The 10,417-nt window shown below is 47.9% G+C and overlaps 1 long non-coding RNA gene across 1 annotated transcript; it reads right to left on the bottom strand.

Annotated features, from left to right (window-relative positions):
• Positions 1 to 231: 231 nt before the first annotated feature.
• On the bottom strand, positions 232 to 3,160 carry LOC147574090 (uncharacterized). The gene is made up of 2 exons (XR_015243915.1): positions 3,102 to 3,160; positions 232 to 471 (listed from the first exon to the last, which is right to left on the bottom strand). It is a non-coding gene; the product is annotated as an uncharacterized LOC147574090 (long non-coding RNA).
• Between the last annotated feature and the right edge of the window lie 7,257 nt (positions 3,161 to 10,417).

Here is a 10,417-nt window from a genome sequence, read left to right as displayed (position 1 = left end):
TCCAATAGGGAGGTTGTAAGACCAGATAAACCTTCATTTCACTTCTAGAGGGCCCCTCTACTAGTAGACAATTGGTCAAAACACAAGCAGGACAAGTCAGCCGGTATAACTGATGACCATCTTCCTTCACTGGAGTAATGGCTCCATCTCCAACAATCAAATAGTAGGGAGGAGGAACACAGGCACGCAATTGTAGGACTGGAGAAAGAGAATAATCTGGAAAACTAAAGCTGTCATTAGTATACATTTTATCAAAGGCAGCATATAACTTCCAAAGATCAGAATGAATTCTTCCTTCAGGGGATTGCAAAATGGTTTGTGGGATAACCTTGTGGTGTTCCTGCACCTCGTTAGGAGGTGGGCCCATATCTCTTAACGGAGCCACTAAAGGTCTCCTTGTTTCCCTTTGCACTTCCAAAATAGCCATAGGTGTTTCTTGAAGGAATGAATGCCAGGCCTCTCGGGAATAATCTGTAATGGTATAGTTTATGCCTTTAGGAGTCATCCTTAATGAAGAGGATTGGGCACATTTACCCCAAGGTGAGTCCCCAGTAAGGCCTTGACCAATTGAGGGACATACAGGAAGATTTTGAGGGGGATCACGTGGTCCAAAAAACATCCATTCTCCTAGTAATTCTCTCTTTTGCCAATAAGCGGCAACGGAGCGAGATGTACATGTGGGGAATACTTTGTCTTTCCCTTTAACATCTCCCCCTCTTTAAGTGTTTGCAGATACTGTTTTAGTGTCAGGTGAGCGCGTTCAACAATAGCTTGTCCTGTGGAATCATAAGCCTTGCCAGTTGCATGCTCAATTGGGAGTCGGTGGCAAAATTCTGCAAATGATTTAGAAGTATAAGCACTACCATTGTCAGTTTTTATTTTATGAGGCTTGCCCATTGCTGCAAAGGCAGAAAATAGGTGATTTTGAACATCAACAAATGCTTCTCCTGAGTGGGCTGAAGCATGTATATAGCCTGAGCAAGTATCTACAGACACATGTAAATATTGCAATTTCCCAAAAGGTAAATATTGGGTGACGTCCATTTGCCACAAATCATTGGGCCCAAGACCTCGGGGATTAATGGCATAGACCGGCTGTGGGAAGAATTGCGGACAGAGGCCGCATTGTTTAACAATTTGTCTGGCCGCCTCACGAGATATTTTGAATTCTCGTCGAAGGGCTGCCGCATTCTGATGAAAATTATCGTGACTCCTTTTGGCTGTTTCCAAAGGAGTGGTAATGGGCAGAACTTGCAATAAATGGGTTGCTGCCTCGGCTATCCGATTCCCAGCAACTAGGGGACCAGGTAGATCGGTGTGAGCTCGATTGTGGGAAATATAAATTGGACTGTGCCGTAAATTAAGAAGGTTTTGTATAGCATGAAATAGATGATAAAGTTCCTCATCCGCTGTCAGTATAAAGGCCGTGGGAAGTTGCAACACGGCTGTGACAACGTATTGACTGTCAGAATAGACATTTATAGATTCCGGGTAAGTTTTTAAGGCTACCTGTACAGCATAAAGCTCGGCCCTTTGGACAGATTTAGTCGTATAATTGAAAATGATCAAATTTTTATGTTGGGAAGTGACATAATACACCGCAATTTTACCCTCTTTACTAGCATCCACAAAAATGGAGGCAGCGTCTTCAATCGGCTGACAAACAATAGGATTATAGGGCAAAATATCTACAAGACTGAAACCTTGTATTCAAGAATCAGAAGGTAAATGAAATTTAATTTGACCTGTAAAATTAGCCAAGGCAAGTTGCCATTCGATGGACTGGGCAAAAGCAACGTCCACCAGCTTCTCTGTCAGAAAGGCACATGCAATAATTTCTGGATCGTGTCCAAAGAGCTGAACAGCTCGGGATCTTCCTCTAATGATGAGAAGACAAACCATAGATAGCAAAGGATAATGACATGCAGGGAGTGTCATTCACTCCCATTCAAGTGGGCCATGAGATTGCCACAGAATTGCAAAGGGGATGACCTGAGGTTCTAATATTATTAGATACAAAGGCTGAGAAGGGTCAATTCTAGCGACTGGGGCCTGCTGAATGGCCTGTTCTATATGTCTTATAGCTTCTTTAGCTTCTTGAGTGAGACTTCGCGGGGACGCTGGAGAACTATCTCCTTTTAGAATATTAAACAAAGGCAGTAAATTGTTCTGTGGTGACCCCTAGTGTATTTCTAATCCAGTTTATATCTCCTAACAATTTCTGAAAATCATTTAGAGTAGTCAAATGTCCGGTTCTAACTGATCCTTTCTGAGGTCGAACAGTTGATTTGGAGATGAGATACCCTAGGTATTCAAAAGGGGCTTCCTTTTGAACTTTCTCAGGGGCAACAATCAAATTATACGCTTTAAGGCACCTTTGAAGAGAAATAAACGCTTCCTGTAATAATTCCTCAGTTTCAGCAGCCAAAAGTAAGTCGTCCATATAATGGATGTAATATACATGGGGGAAGCTCTGTCTAAAAGGGGTCATTGCTCTGGCCACAAACTCTTGACATAAAGTCGGACTGTTAGCCATGCCTTTCGGTAAGACCTTCCACTGATACCGCTCAGCAGGTTCCTGTAAGTCAGTGGAAGGCAGGGAGAATGCAAAATGTTCTCCGTCGCCAGGGGCCAACGGAATGGTAAAAGAAACAATCTTTTAAGTCCAAAACTAGTAATTGATATTGCAAAGGAATGGCCGATGGGGAAGGGAGGCCGGGTTGCAAAGCCCCCATGGGTTTCAGGGCAGCATTAATCGCTCTCAAATCCTGCAGCAACCTCCAGGATCAAGGACCTCTTTAATACAGGTCCAAGTAGACCATAAGGTCCTTGGAACCGCAGCCCCATGAATCTTCATTTGACTTTTAAGTTCCTGACCAACTCGCTGCCAAACCTTTAAATCAACTGTACCCCCGTCTGGAAACCATGGGCAATAGTCGTGCCCTATGTCAAAAAATTCCCTAAGAGCTGACTGAGAAACCTTAATTCCCTTCTCCTTCATAAGAGCCTGCAAGGCAGTTACAAAATACCCCTGTTCCGTACACTGTTTCTGTCCCATAGTCTTACTCCCGTCGTCTGTGCTGCTGCCACAGTTCCCCTACCTGAATTAGACGCCGTGCGATCTGCTTTCGCTTTCCTCCCTGTTGTCTCAGGTCCCTGTTCGGGCGCCACTTGCTGCGACCGGCGCAACAAACACGGAGATCAGGGTCCTGAGGGTAGGGGAATGGAAGAAAGAAAAGGAGAGAAGCCAGTTTGGGAACAGGAGGGTCCCCTGGGCTGATGGCCCAAGTGACGGCTTTATTGTTGCTGTACACAATCTTCTCTATCAAGACTCTTAGGGGTCAGGTCATTCTAAGAATAAACAGGTTTCGCATGATCGCTGCCAACCAAAACATTTAGTTCTGTGTCCATTGTGAACTTTCTAAACGGGTCACAGCAAGGTCCTGGTGGTAGATTGCTAGCAAAACACAGTTCCCATGTTTGTTTCTATTTGACCCGGGGTAGAAAGGGGGGTAACATTGCTGCCAACACCCACAGACCACGGGCTTCAGGAATTAGATTTCTCCGCCTTGGCGAGGCTTTCGTATGCCTTTGCAAGTGGGGGAAGGGGAGGGGGAACCACCGGGTTGGCTGAGTCAACAGGGAGCCGTTGCTCAACCCGGTCTCAGCCTGGCTCCGGGGTCCGGCCTCCTACAATATTCTCTTATTATTGCTTGTATTTCTGCAGTGTTGGTTGTGATCTCTCCTCATCCACCCTTGATTACATTTATTTGGGTCCTTTCCTTTTTCCTTTTGATCAACCCGGCTAGGGCGTTGTCAGTTTGGCCAATGCTTTCAAAGAAACAGCTGCTGGTTTCATTGATCGGTGCTACTGTTTTCCTTTTGTATTTGGAAAGCGTTCATTTCTGCTCCAATCTTTCTTGTTTCCCATCTTCTGCTGGTTTGGGGTTAGCTTACGCTTGAAAGCTAGTTCATTTCATCTGGGACTGTGTCATCTGCCTTGATTGACACTTCAGGTCCAGGGGCTGGCGAGAGACAAATTAGAGTCCCTGTGTCCCAGTGCGAATTCCCTGGAGATTACCCACATCTGGCTGCGTGTGGTCAGCACCCAGCCTTTCTCCAATTTGGAGTGCAGGCCAACTGAGAACAGGGGACAAAGGGTAGAGAGATATCAAGAGCGGCGTTTCGTTTCTGGACAGCTAGACTGTAGGATGCATCCTGTTCCTACTCAGGGAATGGGAACATTCTGCTGTGCCCTTGCTGAAGGGAACAGACTCACACATTGGCTTACCGGGCTAACTGGGTCGTGTGGGCTGGTGGAGACTTCAGGGTAAACTGGCAGAGCAGGGAGGACAAGAGGAGTACACAGCACGCAAACCAAGATTGAGGCAGAGACCCAACGGCAGGAGCCCCTTAAGGACTTGGCCATCATCGATGCCATCCAAGTGGCCTAAGAGGCCAGTGGAGGCCAGTGGACTTCCGCCTCCCCTCAGCACTATGCTTCCCTCCTTGTGTAGGCAGATCGGAACGAGAGTGCGGCACTGACGAGACTGCCCCCACACTGTTTTCTCTTGAAAGTGACCACGAAAGCACACAGGTAAAGAGATCGCTTCCTCAAAATCCCTTATCCAACTGGCGTCGTCTTCTCAAGAGGGATTATGGAAGCAGGAAGTTCTCTTCCCATCTGGAGAGTTCTCCCAGAATAGTGCGTGGGTACATGGACACGCCACAGGGTGTTCACAACTCCAGCCTTTGTTTTTTCCCCTCGGTGGTGCTGGGGCCTTATCGATTTTATCGTTTCACACACCAATTGTTGGCTTTTTTATTTTCTCTGTGGCTTATCTTTTTCCCGTGTAATTGATGTGCCCTTTGTCCTTCTTTTCCCCTCCGCGGGTCTGATTTGTTGGTGGGTTTTCTAGCTCCTCAAAACGGAACTTAAACAAGTGATTCTCAACCCTTGCCCTCTGCTAACAGAAGCATTTGAAGCGACGGGCACTGCCCTAGTGGCATCTCACCACCAAATTCCATGTTGTATTTTGATTATCAGTCTGTTCTGTTTTACGTGTTCCATGTAATTTCCTCTCTAAACCGTGAGCCTTCAAGAAATCTACCGTTGTTGTGCAAACAGTTAGGGATTCTCTGGACGTCTTCGTATTGTCGATTTCTACTTTATTCCCAATGTGTCAGAGAACATACTTTCTAATAGTTCGTTATCCTGATGATTATTGGGCCTGTGTCATGGCCCAGAATATCTGGGTGAATGTTCCATGTTTCTAGGAAAAAGTATGTTTCCTACAACAGTGAGGTGGTTAGTCTGTAAATGTCCGTTTCATTCAGGCCAAGGGTAGCCGTCAGATCTCCTGTGTTATCCCTCGTGACACGAGCCTGTGTCCCTGGGATTTGACACCTACCAGTGCTTCTCAGACTTCTTTCCCCATCAGGTGAGAGCATGCTAGAGGGAGCTGGGTTCCTTCCTGCACAGGGAAAGCTGGAGGGGACTGGATTTGGGCATCTCCTTTCCCCCAGGCCGGCTGTGGATGGCAGAGGCAAGGTGGTTGCTCTGGGAGAACCGTGTCCCCCCAGGGAAGGCTTCCTTAAGGAGACCAAGGGCACCCTGGGTGTGTTCAGAATGGTGGTTTCCTTCTCCCGCTGCCAGATGTACTGAGGATTTTGCTTTGCACTGTGAATGCGGTGGAGCTCCTGGAGGCGAGCTCATGAGTGTGGAAGTCCCGAAAGGCTGCGTCCCCCGGGGTTTAACCTGTCCGTCTTGCGGACACGGAGCCTGCACACAGTCATCAGCCACCGTGTGAGTGCTGCTGCCCAGATCCCGCTCCACCAGTGGCCTCTGCTCCGTGAAGCCGTGAGCCTCTGCGTTCACCCCGCTTATTGCGGTGATGCTCACCCTGTGGTCTCAGTTCTCTGACGGATTTAAGGATTGTTGGTGTTCACGCCGTTCAGGTTTCTCGCGTGATGACAGAGAAACCCCATTAAGAAGGTCCAAGGATAAAAGGCGTAAAGTAGGTTACGGGGACAGGGAGCCAAAATAAGTTATAGGCCTGTTTTTATTACGTGAGATTTTCACAGACATAACTCCATGATAGTGAACTTGGAAACAGATGAGATAGTTGATGTCTAGCAACACACGAATTATACGAAAATTGTTGCAAGCAGCGGAGAGGAGTCCACCCACAACGTGGGGCCACTGAAGGGGCTGGAGGGAGTGGCCGCGGTCTGGAGACCCCCGGACCGGGAGCTAGTCGCACATGGCAGAAGGGGCCGGTGGCCCTGAAGGGCAGTAGGGTGGGGCCAGTGAGGCGGCCAAGAGTCCTGTGGTCCTGCAGCAGGGGCGGCGGGGACCAGCTGGGGCAGGGGAAGGATGGGGATGAGACAGGAAACGCAGCGTTTGAGGAGAACGCAGGGTGCGACCCTGCAGGGTGAGGCGAGCGGGGACGCAGGCCGGTCCTCTCTGCCAGGGCACAGGCAGGTCTGGCTGCTGTGGTGATGACGCCCTGGGTGAGTGGGCTCAGGGGGCCAGCCTCTCTGAAGTGCCACCGGTCCCGTGTGTCAGCTCTGTGACTCCATGTCTTAGAGGGCTTCCTGCAGATACACCAGCCTAGGAGACCCAAGATCTAGCTCTATCTCACCATTGTCCAAACCATGGGAATGAAGGAACATAGAAGAGAGAATTCAGTTGGGAAGTCAAAGACCCAAGGACGATGTCCCAACTGTAGGGACTCTGAAGGAAGTCCTAAAAGCCTTGCTAGGGGAACAAAGCAACTGAAGAAGTCCGTGTGGGAAAATCCCTTGTTGGGTTAAAAACACGTTTCAAAAGGTATATAGAGACATGCTTGAATGGCATGGAGAATTTATGGAGCGCTACCCAAGTAAATGCTTTTAGAAGATACTCTGTGCAGGGAAAGGGGAGACTTACATTTTCACTGTGTGTCCTCTAGACTATAATCTCTTTATTAAAGATATATTATTTGTACGTATTTGCTACACGCAATGGGGGCTCAAGAGTTGAATGCTCCCCCTGAGTCATCCAGGCGCCCCTAGACTATAATCTTTTATGAATGAAACATCGTTTAAAGGAAACACTCTTTCTCTTCTCCTCTTCCAAGGGATATCCTGCCTCCCAGGAGACCCCATGGACCCCGGAGCACAGTTAGAAACATTGTGTGAGGGGTGGACAGCCTGTAACACAAGCTAGGTATGCAAACAGACCTCCCCTCATTTTCCAAAAGTTCCATTCATTTCTCTTTCTAGTGTCCAATTCTACTGAAGACAGGCAAGTATTCTGAAACCCAGGGAGTTATTTCTCTTGAGACATCACCCGCCTCTCCGCTGCTGTCCATCCTGGGCTCGGGGGCTGCAAGGAGGGAGGTTCTGCGTGCACAGTGAGTCTCCCCCCGCCCCCCGCCCGCCGCCCAGGGCCGATGGAGCCGGTCCTGACGTGCCTGCTGGTCCTGGGTCCGCCCTACCATGGCAGGCCGCGTCTTGCATGGACTCGTCCCTGAGGCAGGTCCCAGCAGGGCAGAACCCCTCGCAGCTGCTGGGGTCCATGTGTGGGACCCCAGGCCCCTCTGCTGGCTGCACTGCTGTCCACTCGCTAGAGCTGTCATCGAGGACAGGAAACCGTAAAACCGTCTGCAGACCCAGCTACATACTTTGTAGGGACCGTGGCAAAACGAACTTCCAGATCCCTTGTGCAAAAAGCAGGGGGAATATACAGTTACTGGAATTAAAATATAAGGCATTTTCCTTAATACTATATTACTTATGAAACATAATAGGTTATCAAAGGCACATGAGCAACAACTAGGGTGACACGTTAAAAGCAATATTTCCAGGGTCTTCTTTTATAGAATACACTACATAACACCTTATCTATGTTATACGGAAACGTGGTATCATTTTAGGGCTCACTTCTATGCAAGTTCCCTTACTGTGTCATGAAAATGTCTACATACTTTTAGCAACTTTTATCTTTGGTGGATGTAGTTGAGAGTAGTATTGGCCTCTACTGGCACGTGGAAGACCCCACACACTTGTAGTTCATGGTTTGGGGAAGCATCTTTCTGGTGGCGTGAATGCAGGTGGAGCTGTTCAGAGTATCTTTGAGGCTGTGGTAATTTGGATGGGTTTCCGATAACGTATTTCAAAATATGAATTGCATCACCCACAGAACTCATGATCCTTGAGGAACAAGTTTTCTAAAAAGAAAGTCAACTCGAACAAATCAAGCCAAACCATCGATTTCGGGTATTCCGAATGTAATTTGAGGTGTAAATTCATATACTTTGGCATTTTAAGGTTTCCGCTGACCTTTCTCATCATGTGCTGAGGGTGTACAAATACCCAAAACTGGGTTCCAGGTTGGTATACAACACAAAATGCCCTTCAATTCATTCTAACACTGTACCTTCAATTTTCTGGAATGTTACTTTTAAAATTGTCTTCCTCCTTAACAGATGGTGCTTCTGAAGCTTCCTATAAAATAGTGTTCTTTTCTGCTGCACGCAATGACCTTTAAATGTAATCTATGATTTCTGAGGTTGTGGATTTCTGGATTTGTAATGTTGTAGCAGTTTTCATACCAGAGATACTCAGCCCTTGAAGAATTCTAATATTCTTCAGTGGTCCCCGATATGATGTATTGCAATGAATTGTTATTTTGCAGCAAGCTACTGACCCAGTTTGCTGCCCAAGTAGCACAGTTCTCATGCCAGCATCCAGGGTGGGCATTCGTATTGGTGCAGATGCCATGGGGACAGGCTAGCAGGACAGCCAGACCAGCCAGCCTGCCACTGCGGGTCCCGGCACACCCCCTTGCAGAGGTCCTGGTCCTCTCTCCTAAGGCTATAACGGCTGCCACCTCTGCTGCCATCACTGCTTGGGGACCCACTGTCCCAGGACTGTCCCCATCATACACATGTGCACCAGGCAGCCTGACCCACCCTTCGGCTCCATGCCAGGTGCTTCCTGCTGCGTCTACGTGTGTGAGGACACAGTACACACCACGTCATCCACCAAGGCAGCCAGTCTTCACCCAGTCTTTGGGACAGGTGGCCTGTTCAGGGCTGCAGGGGTCAGGGGCTTGAAGGCCTTTGTATATTGTAGCTCTTCCCTTTTGCTAAGGAGAGAAGCCAAGGAGGCGTTTTGGATGCAGGTGTGAACCTGCTTCAAACACAGTCCGTGGCCAGTGAGCAGCGGGACGTACCCCCGTTAGGGGAAGCCTGCGAGTTGCATTTCTGAAATCCTGAAAGGTAATCCCATTGGTACGAGCCCAACAGTTTGTTTCTGCAAAGGAATCCTCTTTTATATTCATGCTTTCAAATTGTTCCATAATAGGATTCACAGCACAATATGGGTGACATGTTTTTTATATGCGGGCTTCGATTTTTAAAAATCAGTAGAACTTTAAAGTTGTTTCATTTAGACGTTATTTCTAAAATTCTGCTTTTAGAGGTGCCTGCGTGGCTCAGTTGGTTAAGCGACCGACTCTTGATACTGGTTCAGGTCAGGATCTCACGGGGGTGAGATGTCCACAGTCGGGCTCCACATGCGGGTGGAAGCTGCCTGGGGTTCTCTGTCTCCCTCTCTCCCTGCTCCTCCTCAGCTCGCGCACACATTCTCTGTCTCGCAAAATAAATAAATAAGCTTAAAATTCTGCTTTTAAATATAACATGGGCAAGCATTTAAGGACAACCCTGGGGGAGTCTGTGACACTCACCCGGCACCATGGCTAGCCTCCTCTCTGTGACTGGGAATAGCAAAGCCATTTGCTGATGGAACTGTAGGTCCAGGTAGAAGTGGCCCTCTGTGCTTGGAGCTAGGAATCTAACGGGCTAGAAAGAAATAACAGTCACTTACCAACCAAAAGTCCATTCCCACAGCTAAAGCCAGATCGCTCTGAAAATAGAGACAGCTAACAATAAAGTGACAACGAATAGCTATAAAGTCAAATGCCTCAAATGTGAATCTCAAAAAGCAAAGGCATGCCATGACTGAGATAAACCAGAAGACACGAAAAATTAGTAGCTCTAAGAGTGAAACACTGGCAGAGATAACGAACATAAGTAATTCAGACATAATAAGGTTTTAAATAAATAGTGAAAGTAACTAAATTGTAAATGACTGTGAGAATGCAGATCCATCAAAAAGTCGCCAACTGAGTCCCAATTTGGCGAGAGGGAGCTGTTCCCTGCCAAGACAGGCTCCCACACGGGGAGCAGGGATCAGAAGCAGAGTCAAACCAGAGAAGGCCAGGTGCCACGGAGGAGGTGATGGGAGAGAGGCCCCAGAGCAGGGAGTGGGAGAAGAATGGCCACAGCGAATATCTGGAAAGAGGCCGCCACATTTATGAGCATTTTCCAGACCCATCAGAAAGAAACCCTGTGAGGTTGGAAATGCTTTT

The sequence above is a fragment of the Puma concolor genome, chromosome E1 (genome assembly GCF_028749965.1).
Source record: "Puma concolor isolate L17-30 chromosome E1, mPumCon1.1.hap2, whole genome shotgun sequence".
NCBI lineage: Eukaryota > Metazoa > Chordata > Mammalia > Carnivora > Felidae > Puma > Puma concolor.
Note: the sequence above shows the minus strand (reverse complement) of the source record. Positions and strands in the feature narration are given on the sequence as shown.